The sequence below is a fragment of the Acomys russatus genome, chromosome 13 (genome assembly GCF_903995435.1).
Source record: "Acomys russatus chromosome 13, mAcoRus1.1, whole genome shotgun sequence".
Classification (NCBI taxonomy): Eukaryota; Metazoa; Chordata; class Mammalia; order Rodentia; family Muridae; genus Acomys; species Acomys russatus.
The window spans coordinates 25633520-25649375 of NC_067149.1; the positions used below are offsets into that span (position 1 = coordinate 25633520).

The 15856-nt window shown below is 45.5% G+C and overlaps 1 protein-coding gene across 4 annotated transcripts in view; it reads right to left on the reverse strand.

Moving 5' to 3' along the window:
• The window catches only part of Frmd4b (FERM domain containing 4B), a 313962-nt gene that overhangs the window by 44896 nt on the left and 253210 nt on the right, over positions 1 to 15856 (reverse strand). The gene's annotated exons all lie outside the window — the stretch shown is intronic.

Genomic DNA, 15856 nt, shown 5'->3' on the forward strand with positions numbered 1-15856 from the left:
ACTGCATGTTTTTCATATTTTACTTTTACACAGCATCTTCATATTCCATCATACACCTTTCTGTGTTCTGGGAGCATCGCCCGAATCATCTCTAGGAGTTCCTCACACTCTTTGTGTTGGAAGGCCAGTCACCACAGAACCACTCACAGAATGTATACATATTCTTCAATTAGACATTCCACATTAAACAGCTTACATAGGCACTCCTATCACTCTTCCGTCACTCTTCTGTCACTTCCCTATCACCCTTCAAATACAATGGACCAAGCCAACGAGCTTTGTAAAGTTAGTCTCTGCAGAAATCTCTGGAATATAAGATGGGAGAACATGTCTCTGATAGACCCAAGGGAACCCTCACATCACCCACACTGAACTAAAAATATACTCGTATACAGTTTAGACATTCTGTAACTGTAAAACCGACAAATTCTATATAGAATGAACACACTCTAGTGGTTAAGAGAAAGGTGTGGTCTTTGTGGAGAACATGTAATATGAGCTAGTGAGAGCTCGTCATGTGCTATATGAGAGAAAAGATTCTCTAGCTGCCCTGAGAGGGAGCATACATGATTCTAGAAGGTCTTTTAGCTTCTCGGACACATGTGTGAAGAGATGGCTCTCAACCCAGAGAGCCCTGGTATTCCCCGCATAGAGTCATGCTAACTCCTCCTCTCCCCAGCTCCCACGTCTTCCTCTCTTCCCACTAGCCCAACTATGTTGGAAGTCTAAGGACTGGGCACTGGGCAGTGCATTTAGGGGCATATTCTCCTCTTGTTAGGATGGATGCCAGTCTTCTCGTGCAGAAGGCATCACGATTCTCCATGTTTTTTCTGGTAAAGCTGCAAGGTTCAGAGGCACCGAGTCACTTCCTAACTCTTCACGCCCACTGCATAGAGGACAATCAGACGCCAGTCTGTTTGGCTCCTAAGGCCAGGTTCTGAACCACTGTGTTCTGACTCCCAGGTGGCTTCCCAGGGCACTATCCTAGACTGCTAAGGTGAGCACAGCCTCTTACCCTCTGTGATGGCTTCTTCTGTTTGTCAGCTCGAAGGGATTTAGAGACACCATGGGAACACACACCTGGGTGTGCGTATCAGGACATTTGCAGGAAGGTTTAAAAGGGGAGCAAATGCTCACTCTGAGTGTGGGTGGCACCACCCCATGGGCTGAGGTCATGGATTTATAAAGGGGGGAAAGAAAACTGATCGCCATCATTCACCTTCCTTTGCTTCTTGACTATGGATAGAATGCAACTAGCTGCTTCACGCTCTGGCTCTCATGACCTCACTGCCGTGCGTTCTCCCCCCGCCATGATGGACTCTATCTCCTTGAACTGTGAGCCAAAATAAACCTGTCCTTTCTTAGGTTATTTCGTGTCTGATATTTGGTCACAGCAATGAAACAAGTAGCTAATACACACACACTCCCCCAAGGTGCAAAGGAAAACTCTGGCAAGTTTTAAGACTTATTACTTAGTCATTTTTACATTAACTTCATGTATTAGTAATTTTTCTGTGGCTGTGATAAAACTCTATGACTAGGGCAACTTATAGAGGAAAGGGTTGACTCTGAGCTCACAGCTCCAGAGACATGAGTCCATCACCACGATGGCAGAGAAGCATGACAGCAAGCTGCAGATGTGACAGCCGAAGCAGAAGCAGAGTGCTCACATCTGGAACTGAAGGTAGGAAGCATAAGGTGGACTCAAAATGGCAAGCAGCTTTCAAAATCTCAATGTTCTCCCCAAGTGACATCCTTCCTGTAGCAAGGCCTCACCTCCTAACCTGCTTCCAACAGTCACCAGCTGGGGACCAAGTGTTCAAACGCCTGGACTATGGGGAACATGTCAATAAAACCCACATTTCCCATTATACTGACGCCCATGAACCTCCTTGTGGAGAATCATACATTGGAGCAAGAGTGAGTTTTCTTTCAAATCATTCATCTAGCCCTCATTGACCAAGTGCACATCCATATCATGGAAGGGATCCAAAAGAAAGAGAAAAACTACAAGATACTGGGGATCAAAGCACAGCCACCAGTCAATCTTTGTGGCCCGCACCTATCGCTAGGAATTAGACTTTGCTCACCCTTATTACTTAGTCAGGTGAAAAGCTTTTCCCTTGTTTTCTGGTTTTATCTATTCTAGAGATTTCTTCAGAGATCAACTTTCCAAAGATGGCTGACTTGGCCCATTGCATTTCGAGGGTGACAGGGAAACAGCAGAAGAGTGACAACCATCATTGCCAGATGCCTGGGCTGAAGAACCCGAAGAGGGTTCCACGTACACTCCAGGTGTTTTCCTAAGAGGAGGGCTGGGGCCTAGCTGAAGATGAAAGTCTCAGCTTTTTTAATCGCTACAGGAAATAAAAAGTCACTTGGCTCCCATTCTTACAGAAGAATAACACTCACTTGGAAGCTGAGCGGTAGGGCTTAATCAAACTGACAATCTTGGCAAACTGGTTTGTACTTCCAGAAAAATCAACATACACTACAGTCCAATGTATTCATACGAAAGGTCACCTGCCTGCTCCTAGGACTGATATTTATTTTCTTAATAATTTCATGCTCTATCCTTCCACCCCACCCCACCCCCATCCTGCTGATTTTGGAAACCAGGATCTTGCTATGTAGTCCAAGCTGGCCTCAAATTAATGATCCTCCAGTCTCAGTCTCCACAATACTGTACCATCAGGGAGGAATCACCACACAGGGCTGGGACAGTACTTTTCGCTGCTGCTCATCACCAGCAACACCTGTATGATGCTGTATTTCAGATCCAGGTGACCCACAAGGCACGCTCCACGAACCCGTGGTCCAAGGCCAGCATCTGGGATAACTTTGCTTTACAGTTAATTTTGTGGCAATGAGACTTCTGAAGACTGGAAGTTATTTCTCATACATTTAATTATTCACTTGCAATAAGTGCAAAATGCATGCGTAACATGGAGAACTTTCATATGATGTATTGACTTTTATATCACAAAAGTGAGAGGGGCTGGAGAGATAGCTCAGTTGTTAACAGCACTTGCTCTTATAGCAGCCATGAGTTCAGTTGTAAGCACATGGAGGCTCACAGTTCTACTTCCAGGGCATCTGACACCTTTTCGGAAGGCAGCAGGCACTGCATGCATGTGATGTACATACAGACATGAAGGCAAAACACTCACAGACATAAATAAGAAATAACTTCAAGCAGAAAGACTCAAACGGTATATACTCACTTATATCTGCATACTAGCCCAAGGGGCATGTCCCACGAAAGCCTTCGCTTACCAGGAAACTGGGACAGAGGGGAGGACAACCTATTGGGACTCTAGATGGGAGAATAGCAAAGTAGAAGGATCCAGAGGGTCCTAGAAAGCTACAAGTAGAACATTATGAAAGGCAGATTTGGGCCCAGGGGTCCCACTCAAACTAAGGCACCAACCAAGGACAATACAGGCGGCAAACTTTAAACCCCTACCCAGATCTAGCCAATGGACAGAACATTCTCCACAGTTGAGTGGAGAGTGGGGTATGACTTTCACACGAACTCTGGTGCCTCATATTTGACCATGTCCCCTGGAGGGGGAGACCTGGTGGCACTCAGAAGAAGGATAGTAGGTTATCAAGAAGAGACTTGATACCCTATGAGCATATACAGGGGGAGGAAATCCCCCTCAGGAACAGTCATAGGGGAGGGGAATAAGGGAAAAATGGGAGGGAGGGAAGAATGGGGGGATACAAGGGATGGGATAACCATTGAGATGTAACAAGAATAAATTAATAAAAAATAAAAAAAAAACTTCAAAAAGTTATAAAAATGCAGTCAAGACAAAAGAGGAAAGGTTTGGGGAAAGCAAGGGAAGCGCTGTATCCGCTATTCTACCCAGTAGACTGACTGATGAGAGTAAGTACCAATGGACACTTGAAGCTCTGGCTCTTTAAGATATAGCATTGGCCCTATGTCCCACCCAATGCAAGCATCTTGAACACTGAGATCTTCAGTGCATGACTGACAGTCACAAGCACATACTGTGTCTAGCCCATCTCTGTGTTTCAAACGATCAATATTGCCTGTTAGACTCTTCAAAACTGAATTTTGCTCTTGGAGACGTCATCCTGTCAAGACCTCTGGAGAAAGATTTTTATTCTAGACAGCCAGAGCCTATCCCAATCATAAGATGTGATATTTATATTATCCTCCTTCGCTGTAAAATGTGCTGTTGTTTGCCTAGAAATGCTGGCTGGATAAATCAATAACCTCCCAAAGGTTGATCATGAGCCATCATGCTAAACAATGACTATTCACTCAAGAGCTTCCTTCTGTGCTGACCCATCACCCGGGGACAGCTAATACAGGCACGTTAACAGGAAAGCAGCAAGGCAATGATTTCAAGGAGCTCCAATTAGCTTAAGGAGAAGCCAGCAGGAGTGGGAGGGATGGCTCATCCATTAAGAACACACACTGCTCTTACAGAGGATCTGAGTTGGGTCCCAGAACCCATTTTGGATGACTCACAACCACCTGTAACCCCAGCTCCAGGGGATCTAACACCTCTTCTGAACTCCAACACCAGGACTCATATGTGCACAGACAGCCCACACAGACACGGATAAACACATAAGTAAAAATATAATACAACAATGAGATCTCCATATGCACAGGCTTTGCACCCATGGACTCAACCAACTACAGCTTGAAAATGTAAAAAAAAAAAACCGAGCCTGTGCCACAGACTGACTTTTCCTGGTCATTATTGTTTAAGCAATGCAGTAACCATGACCTACATAACACTTTCATTGTAGTAAGCTTAACTCATGGAGAGGTGATTCAAAGTAAACAGGCCTGCGTGTGTGGGTTACATGCAAATACTAGACTACTTTATATAAGGGACTTGAGCGTCTCAGATTTTAGCAGAAAGGGAGGGGAGGTCTTGGAACCAGTTCCTCACGGACATCAACACACTCCTCTCTGCTTCAAGAGCAAAGCAGTGGTGGATCACGAGGTAGAGAGAGGGGGTGTTTCAGGCAGTGATTTTATTTATATGGTGCTATAAAGAAGCGTATGTGCATCTGTCAGGACCTGTAGAACTATACACTTGTCTATGGACTTTCATCATGAATGCATCACACTTCTGCATGATATTATTATCAGGAGGAGCCATGGGTGGGAAGAAGTGAGCTACAGAGGAACTCAGCATGGACCGCTCAGTTTTCCTTTAAGTTTAAAGCTCTAAAAATATAGTCTACTAAGAACAAAAAGAGAGCTTTAGACTAGTGGTCTCCCTTCTTCCATGTCTCCCCTTCTCCTCCCTCCCTCCCTCCTTCCCTCTCTCTTTCTTTCTTTCTTCTCCAAGATAGAGTTTCTTACACAGAGTTTCTCTGTGTAGCCCTGGCTGTCCTGGAACTCACTCTTTAGACCAGGCTGGTTCAGAGATGCACCTGCCTCTGCTTACTGAGTACTGGAATTAAAGGCACGTGTCACCACATCCAGCTAGATCAGTGGTTTTCTATTGGGGTGACTCTGCCCCCCAGGAAATGAGAGCACTGAAGCTTTCTTAACAGTCACAATTAAGGAAGGAGCTGTTACTGGTACATTTTGGATAGAGGGCAGAAGACTGTTCCACAGGGCACAGTACAGCTCCCAGCTGCAAAGAGCCATCTCACTCCATTGTTAATAGATCCCAGCTTAAAAAACTATGAATTAGAACATTACAAAGAAACCTGAGGTTGCTGGGTGTGTAGCTCAGAGATTACTACCTGTCTAGTGTGTGTGTGTGTGTGTGTGTGTGTGTGTGTGTGTGTGTGTGTGCGCGCGCACGCGCGCGCGCGCGCGTGTGTGTCTTGGGGTTTACTACAAAGCAGCTTTCATCCCAACATTGAAGGTGTATGGTACGTGCCTTTAATCAGAGCACTAGGGACCTAGTGGTAGGTATCGAGTGAGTTGAAGGCCAGCCTGGGCTATGTAAGATGCTGCCTTAAAACAAAATGAAACAAAACATACAAACAATAACAAAAGAAAATGAAGCAAAGAGGAGGAAGAAGCAGAGGAGGAGGAGGAGGAAGAAGAACAAACAGAGGAGAAGGAAGAGACTGTCACCACAAGTTTCAGGTATGGTGACACATGCCTATAATCCTGGCGCTAGAAAGACTGAAACTGTGAGGAGGTTCCCAAGTTTGAGGCCAGCTTGAGTTGCAAAGCAATTTCCAGGCCAGGCCCGCCTCAGCTATACAAGACCTGGTCTTAAATACTAACAAAACACAGGAAGAAAGAGACCAGAGAATTTGACCCTACTGCTTTTTGAAGCCTATCTTTTACACACAGAGGCTTTATTTTCTCATGTCTTTCCAATTCTAAACACTGGAGATCTTAGACACAAATGTACAATGCAAGCCACACAAGAAGACAGGCACTGGAAAAGGAAGCAGGTGTCAGGGTGGCGGCAGCTGTCACCCTAACATTTGAAGGCTGAGGCATGGGGATCATGAGCTTGGGGCAAGCCTAAGACATACAGTGAGGCTTCTGCAAAAAAAGTCTCTGAGGGATGGAAGACCAACAGCATGAGACACAGAGGCATGATGGGAAATGAAGGGGTGCCTCCAGCAAAAAATAACATGACCACGTGGATTTTACCCATCCCAAGGTGAGAATATCAAAACTCAAAACTTTACTCCCAGCACCTAATATGCCCAAAGAACATGACGTGGCCCAGCAGCCTTAAACATGCTTGAAACATCCTGGCCTGTGGAAAGAGCTCAACTAGTTAATTGTTTGCGGTACAAACAGGAGCACCTGGGTTGGAACCCTGAGCTCACATAATAAAGCTAGGCACAGCGGTGCACAGTCACAATCCCAGTGCTGGGAAGGTAGAGAAAGCAGGTCCCTCCAGCTCCCTGGCCAGTCAGCCTTGCCTATGTGGTGACCTCCCAGCCAGTAGAGACCTTGTCTCCAAACAGCAAGGTGGACAATACCTGGGGAGTGACACTGAGGCTGACCTCTGATCCTTATGCGCATGTTCAAATGTACACACACACACACACACACATACCACATTAACTTACATTTGACAAAATTATTGGAGACTACTAAAGTATAGAAAATGTCGTGAAATTTATTAACTAATTCTTTGGCGATGTGATCGCAGGGCTGAGTGGAAACTGCAGTTCACCTTTTGTAGACTTTTCTTTCCCTAAAGTCAGATCTGGACACACATGAAGGGCTAAGGATTTTAATCTCATTTCTGGCTGCCTTGCCCTTTCTGAGGTGTGGCTAGCCTTCACATGGCCCAACTTGGGGCATCACCACATAATGATAGAGAACGAAGAAGTACCCAATCTCTCCCACAGGCAGAAGCTGAAATCCTCTCCCATCCCTAATTAATTTTACTGTGTGCTAGTAGCAAGGGCAGCCAATATAGACGCTTTTTGTTATGTGCAGGCCCAAAGGAAAGTTCTAATAGTAAGAAAGAGATAGATATTGGATGCTGGGGGGAAGTGATCATGTTTTGCCAATCTCAGAGAGCTAAATTTTAGAAATGTTGTATGACGATTGTGTTTAAAAACAAGTAAATGAACACACAAAAAGTCCAATTCTGCAGGGTTTTATGTCAAATATCTGAATTTAACTCAGTAACTGCCCGGCATATCAAACACCAGATTACCATTATACAGATATCTCTCTCTGTCTCTGTCTGTCTGTCTGTCTGTCTGTCTGTCTGTCTGTCTCTCTGTCTCTCTCTCTCTCTCTCTCTCTCTGTGTGTATACTCGTGCAGGTGTGCAGGTGCATGTGCACACATGCCTTCTGAGCTTAACTTGGCTTCTGTTTTAAGATAATTAATTATCAGCGTAAATTGTTAGTAGCGCAGAGTGAAGAAGACATGTAAGTAATTTACGCAAGCATGGAATCAGGACATTCTCAAGGAACGTAAACATTCCCAGGAGAGAACCCAGACTCGCTTCTTTGCCTCTGAAAGGCCTCCTTTTGCCAGTTTCGATCTGGTGAGTTGTGCAGAACTCTTTGTCACCACATGATCCCACTTTCCTACACAAAGTTTGCTTACCACAGGAGACTTCCAGAGAGTCACTGCTGATCTCAAGCTGTGGAATTTACATTAACAACAACAAAAGCCTATGGAAGGATCAAAGGTGGGCTGATTCTGGCAGATAAATGAGGTCAGCCCGCCAATGAACAGCAGCAAAGGTGAAATCCAAATGGCCGGCAGATGGAAGAAAAATGCTCAACAACTTTAGAATTTGGGAAAAGCAATTTACATCTTCAGTGACATTCTGACAGACACCAGACAACTTGACTTGTAAAACTCTGATTCCATCTAAATAGAGTATCTAAATAGACTTTTACCCCCAGTAAAAGTCAGTAAGAGCTCCAATCCATGCTAGTGTGAGGGTAAATCAATAAGATCGTTTGGAAATCTCCATACCTAGAAACATACACACTTGAGTGAAGTTTACAGCATCACTGTTTACAGTAAGGAAAAAAAAAGGAGGAGGAGGAGGAAAGAAATACAAATATCCAATAACATGGGCTGAAAATGTCACTTGGTACAACGCTTGCCTAGCATGTATGAATCCTGGGTTTGATTGCCGGCATTGCATAAAATGGGGGTGATAGCACATGCCTGTGGTCCTAGCAAGCTACTGGTAGAAGCAAGGAGTGTCAGATGCTTAAAGTCACCCTTAGTTACACAATGAGTTCCCAGACAGGCCAGAAACATAAGACCCTATCTCAAAAACAAAACAAAACAAAACAAAACAACAAAACAAAAAACAACAACAACAAAAAAACAAAAACAAAAAACCAAACAAAACAAGCAACCCCAAAATATCTCTACTAGTAGATATGATAAAATTACAGTTTATTCATGTAGTGGAATAACACTTAGCAAAGAAGGTAAACTATAGCCACATTTAACAAGAGGAACTTGACAAATATAGAGCAAATAAACATCATGGCCTGTTACTATGGTGAATTCCGGTAATCCCAAAACTCCAGAAGTTGTCACAGGAAAATTCTAAGTTCAAGGCCAGCCTGGATTACATACTGACACCCTGTCTCAAAACAAACCAACAAACAAACAACAAGAAAAAAAACAACAACAACAACAACAAAATTCCATATACAGAAGGCCCAAAGCAAGCAAAATGAAACCAGACAGAATATGAATGTCTCTGAGCACAGACGTGGCATTGTGTTGGCGTGGGATGTGGGGAGGGTGTGTGACACAGTGGTGGTGACAGGAGAGTGACCTAGGGCTGTGGGTCTGTGGGTGTGCTGTTCCTAATTTGTTCTGTATACAGCCTGTGCATTTTACACATTCTTCTGTGTAAATAATTCACAACAAATCCTATCAATCATGGCCTGCGAGTGGAAGAGGGGCTGCAAAAGCATGAGCCGCCATTTATAACAGGAGTTGCTGTGACACTAAAGCTACAGGGTGGAGCCACAGAACGGAGAAGTGAATCCAGCAATGGCGCATTGTTCCAGAGGGCTAATTCCGATGGTGTTCAGAATTGAGGACCAAACAGGATTTCATGAGTGAGTGCACCGCAGTAGCTGAGTGATTCCCCCTCCTGGGGACTTGGCCTGGGAGCCTGGAAGCCAGTGAAGCCGTGAGTTTGCAGGGACAGCTATAGGCCTGGCTTCAGAGCAGCGGGCTCCTTCCTCCCTATGGCTGTCCAGGCAGCACTGTTTATATGAACCTGGATCAGCCTCTGAGTGCAGACAGAGGGCTTGAGAGCCGCTGGGGAGGTGAGGAGAGCTCCTGGGGATGTCTCTGCCTTTCACTAGCAATAAATCCATTCACCCCGGCTAGACATTCCTGACCCTAATGGAGATGGAGATGTGACTACAAAGATGCACTTGACCAGAACTGCCATGAGGGGCAGCTTCCTCAAGATTCCAGTTAGACAGAAAGCCCAGAAATCTACACTCCTTGCTTCGTGACCACACCAACAGGCTTTTCTCTGCCATTTCAGGGGAGTCGAAAGAACAGAGTTGGATGTCAGAAAGATGGCTCATCAGGACCCACACGGTAGAGAACTCCCTCTGACTTCCACAAGCATACTATGCTTCCTGTGTGCCTATGTGCCCATACACATATACATAAAATAAATAAATAAAATATGACTACATTTTCTTCTTTAAAAGGAGAGGCTTACATTTTGTCTGATTGCTCAGTCTAGGCACCATGCTTGGGCATTCTAGCACTTTCCCTCTATATGCCTGAAGCTGTCCTGACCCTCCACTGACGTCATCCTTCAAGTAATGATCTCTCCACTCATTCCCAGCTTCTTCTCCTGGGCTGTGTGTTTCTCTTCTTTGACCTCAGAAAGCCCTGTAGGAATGTGACATCCCCAATCTTTTTTGAGGAAACCAAAGCCACCCTCTTGCGCGTGTGGAAAGCCACCTGCAGCAACTGGGAGCACCTGCTTGTGGCAAACGACAAGCTTGCTCACAGCAGCGATCAGCCACCTGCCACGGGACAGGACTCTGGCGTGGAAGGGAGTGCCTGCAATTAACATCCTGCACTTGTTAGCACAAAACAATCATTGCCCTTTATGCTTGGTGTGGGGGAAACGCTGGGTTTCTAGGGCAGCCGAGGAAAACAAAACAGGGCCGGGCATGTCGCTCACTTGGCAGAGCGCTTGCCTAACATGCATGAAGCGCACAGCTCAGTCTCCAGCATGGTATAAAACAAGGCGTGGAGGCCCATGGCAGAAGCAGGAGGGGCAGAAGGTCAAGGTCATCCCAAATGATGTAGTGAATAAAGCCAGCCCAGGACACACAAGACCGACACCCAAATAAAAATATAAAACGAAACAAAGCAAAGGGCCCCACGTTTTTCTTTGTCTATCAACACCATAGCACTAGAAGCGCAAGGCCAGGGCGCATACAAGTTTAAATCCAAGCATGATGTAGACATGTCTGCGGAAAGAAATAACTCCATTCAAAGTTAACTCGAGGGGCTGCTGAGATGGCTCAGTGGTTTAGGAGGGTTCTTACTCTTCTAGAGAAGCAGAGTTCAGCTTCCAGCATCCCAGTTGGGTGGCTCACACACACCTGTCATTCCAGCTCTCGGGATCCAGCTCCCTGTTCTGGACCCCACGGGCACACACATAACTGCACTCGTATGTGAACATACATAAGGACAATAGGCATACACATAAATAAAAACAATAAATCCTTCTAAAAAGTTAACTTGACGGCTGGGCGTGGTGGCGCACATCAGCACTCGGGAGGCAGAGGCAGGCGGATCGCTGTGAGTTCGAGGCCAGCCTGGTCTACAAAGTGAGTCCAGGACGACCAAGGCTACACAGAGAAACCCTGTCTCGAAAAACAAAAACAAAAACAAAACAAACAAACAAACAAAAAGTTAACTTGGGAATGGACCTCTTTTTTTTTTTTTTTTTTTTTTTTTTGGTTTTTCGAGACAGGGTCTCTCTGTGTAGCCTTGGCTGTCCTGGACTCACTTTGTAGACCAGGCTGGCCTCGAACTCACAGCGATCCACCTGCCTCTGCCTCCCGAGTGCTGGGATTAAAGGCGTGCGCCACCACGCCCGGCGGGAATGGACCTCTTTTGACATTAACACCTAAACATAATTCAAAATGTGTACATGGATGTAAAAACAAACAAACAACAACAACAACAAAAACAGCCAGCCAAACAAACCAAACCTACAGTTAAGTCACTTGGTTGAGCCTGTTATGAGGACATGTATTTAGAAGCCCAGAATGTGGGATCCTGAGACAAGAGCATGGCAGAAGCATGGTAGGTAGACCTTTTCTTTCTTTCTTTTTAATATTTCATTCCGTACAACCAAAGATGCACTGCTGGAGAACTGGGCCTGATTCCTAACTCTTTGCCAGTCTTTGGCATGGCCTTGCAGAGGATCTGCTGAGGGCTCCCTTCCTCTCCGCATGTGTTAAAACCTCATGCAACCCTCCAGGTTTCCACCTCTCATGAAGGAATGGGAGTGGCTTAATAATCTCTAAGAGTGAGAAAAACTAGAATTTTCATGTCTGGCAAATAGTTGTGACAGGGGACAACCAAGCCACGGTTGGGCTGGACCCAGTGTTTAGGGAGAACACCTTGCCTAAGTTATGCGATTATTACAAGGATCTTGGTTACTGCTTAGAAACACAGTTTCTTCAACTGCTAGGCAGTTGTGGATGAATACCTGGGGGTTAGACACTGATGGGTACGCTCCGCTTTCCTATTGGACAGACAGAATGCTGCCGTTTAGATAAAAATCCTGTTTCATGGGTGGGGATATGGCTCAGTGGGAGTGTGCTTGCCTGGCATGTATGAGGCCTAAGGCTTGATTCCCAGCCCTGCAAAATAAGTAAATAAATAAACTCCCCTTTCTTTCAGTAATCTGTGGAATTTGGCCTTCGGTAGTAAATTTAGCTTCTATCCTGACTCACTTGGACTTGGCCTGTCCATTTCCCTCCCTCCCTCCCTCCCTCCCTAGATAAGGTCTCATATATCCCAGGTTGGCATTGATTTACTAAGATGACCTTGGACTTCTGTCCTGAAAGTCCCCACTGGTGTCCTCCCACTCCTAGCATGACAGGTATGGGACACTAGCTTAGGCAGCTTAGGAGTCAAAGCCTAGGATTTCACAGATGCTAGGCAAGCATTCTACCAACTGAGCCGCCTCCCCAGACCTACTTAGGCACGTCCATTTGCTAGTTTCTAGAGAAAGGAGTACTAAAGGTGCCGAACACACAACACACATGATCCCTGGCGCAAGATGAACTCACAAGTTTTCAATTTGGTGTGGTGCGGAAGTGTAATTTAGATGTGTAGTGCTGACCTTTCCTCTCTCTTAATGCTGGGCAGCAGTGGCAAACTGCAGGGCCTGGTCGGTTACGAAGCCAGCACCATAAACAACCAGCACAGGGTTGCTAGCCTGTGAGACTCACAAAGTTAAGTATACCAAACGCAAATGTAAATTTGGGCATATTGGCATATTCCTCTAGTACCAGCCCTCTGGAGGCTGAGGCAGGAGGGTTGTGAGATCAAGGGCAGCCTGGGCTACATAATGAGACCCTGTCTCAGACAAAACAAACCAAAAATTTTGAGTTGTACTTTTGCTTGGCTTTTTTTTTTTTTTTTAAAGATTTTGATATTTTTATATGTATGAATGTTTGCATTGTACTATGTGCTTGCGTGGTGCCTGAGAAAGTCAGAAAAAGGCTTTGGACGCCCTGGTATTAAGAGTTACAGATGGCTGTAAACTACCACACGGGTGCTGGGAGCCAGACCAGGTTCTCTGCAAGAGCAACGAATGCTTTTAACCCCTGAGCCATCTTTCCAGCCTAGACTTGTATTTTTAACTTACAGGGGTTTCATCAAGACATAATCCCATCCTCGCTCTAAAAGCATCTCTGGCCTGTCAGACATTCAGGCTCCTGGGATGGAGACATGGTTCAGTTGGTAGAATGCTCGTCTGGCATGCTTGAGGCCCTGGGATCCGCCCAAACACTTTGTGAACCAGGTATCATGGCGCACACCTGAAATCTCAACACTTTGGAGGCTGGGACAGGGTAATCAAAAGTTCAAAGCTTTTTCTTGGCTACCTGGTGGGTTAGAGCCCCTACTGACCTATTTGAGACCCTGTCACAAGCAAACAAACAAATTAAGTTCTCCAGCTCCATTCAAAACCCACTAAATCACAAAGGCCAGCAAATTACCTATCAAGTAGGTTAGGAGCTGGTGCAATAGAAAAAAAGAAACACAAAACAGGTTATATGGGTGGTGACAGGAAACATCTATCTGCAGTGAGAGAAATGGTCAGGAGGGCTGAGCCAGCCTTTTGGGTGCCCAGCACAGAAAGGCTGTTTCAGGAGGCTCTGGGTGAGCTAGCAGTGATACAACCTGACACCACCACTCAATTCTCTAACGTAGTTCTAGAAGACAACGGCCCACAGGCATGGGGTGGCAAAGTGCAGACCAAACCCTTGGTCTGCTGTCATGCCATAAACATTTCTTGTCCCCATTTCATAGATGGGAAAACTGAGATTGAAAGCTCACAACAAAAACAACGCAGCTATAATTCTACTCATGTGCTTCAGCAACATGGTGTCACCTCTCACAGGGTCCTCAAGGAGGGGACAGGAAACCAGGAAGGGACAGAGCTGACAAGGGGAAGACAGCTCTTTATAGCAGGAGGCTTCACACTTCCTTATTCTCCTGGCCTCATGTGAATTCCTTCAGAATGTGAGTTCTTTGGGTGGTGACCGCCTGCTTTTAAATCTAGATTAAACTGGAGTAATTTAAACTGGATTAACTGCACGAAGGATTTGAATATAGATAACAAGGCTTAATGCACTGGCCTCCTATCACTCGATATTTCTTCAACCAAATCAAACCAAACTACAGACTGCTTGTCATTTAGTAGGAAAAGACACCAAATACAGTCAACTGCTGCCATTTTCTTTGGCGGGGGTGGGGATGGGGTCCTCATGGAGCCCAGGAATGACCTAAAATCTGTTCTATAGCTGAGGCTGGCCTTGAATTCTTGACCCTCCTGCCTCTACCTTCCACGTGCCAGGATCACATGCATGTATAATTATGGCCAAGTCCAAATTCAGTTGTTTGAAAAATGTTTGAAATATGTGACAAAGGCAGATTACATTTATTTTCAATGTCATCTTAAAACAAAGGGTCAACATAGCCAGGAAGCCTGACTTCTCAGAGACGTTGATGTCCACCTTTCATACTGACACACACACACACATTCTTGCCCTGTGACCTATTTCTGGTACCATTCTGGAACCCTAGGCCTGGGATAGAATGAAGACTGCAGGAAGAAGGTTCATTCTCAGTCAGTCCTGAACAAGGACAGGTAACTTTCTCTGTAGCCAAGGATGACTTTGAACTTCGAATCTTCTTGTCTCTACCTCCCAGATACTTGGATTACCAGTTTATGCCGTTGTACCCAATTTATGGGGTGCTGGAGAGTGAACCCAGAGCTTCAAGGATGCTAGGCCTTCATTTTTACCAACTGAGCTATACTCCTAGCCTAAAAATATAGGACCCTTCCCTTCCTCTCAGCATCACCATGGACAGAACCCAGGACTGTGTGCACTGCAGGCTGCACTCTAACACTAAGCTACATTCCTAGATTCTAATGCCATTTTATTTGTTTGCTTTTTGAGGCAGATTCTATCTGCATAGCCCAGGCTTCCTGGAACTCACTATGTAGACCAGGCTAGCTTTGAACTCACAGAGATCTAGCTGCCTCTGCCTCTCCAGTGGTTGGATTAAAGGTTTGTGTGTGGCAAGACACCCACACTATTTCTGATTAATTACTGTAACCAGTTTAGAAAAACTGCTTGTAGATTAGAGTGAAATTTGTTTCTGGCTAAAATAACCCACTGCCTCCACCTTCTACCTGCATAGGCCAAAGACTTAAAAAGGGCAGTTCCAGTCAGCCAGGTAAGCAGGCAGAACTCAACTGGGTCCAGATCCTGATTTGACTGGTGGAAAAGAGGCCCAGCCTTTTTTGAAGGCTTAGCAAGGCCCCATGGTAACTAGGAACAGGTCCAATAGAACAGTAAGCATCATTCATTGCGGAGACTTGGAGCTCAGCCACCAGGTAGCAAGAGGGACACTGAGTGCTGAAGAGGGGACGATGAGGCAAGGAGGGGCTGGGTAAAGCCCGTGGGGCTCGACAAATGGGGACCTCTGCTCCCTTTTAAGTTAATGGAGTCGTACCATTCTTGGAGTTCTCTTTCCACCCCACTTAATTACTTCTGGGCCAAACATTAAACCAAATCAGGTTGTGGTGACTTGCAGAGGACAAAGGCAGAAAGAATTACGTAGCCATTGTGTGCACCTCTGCTGA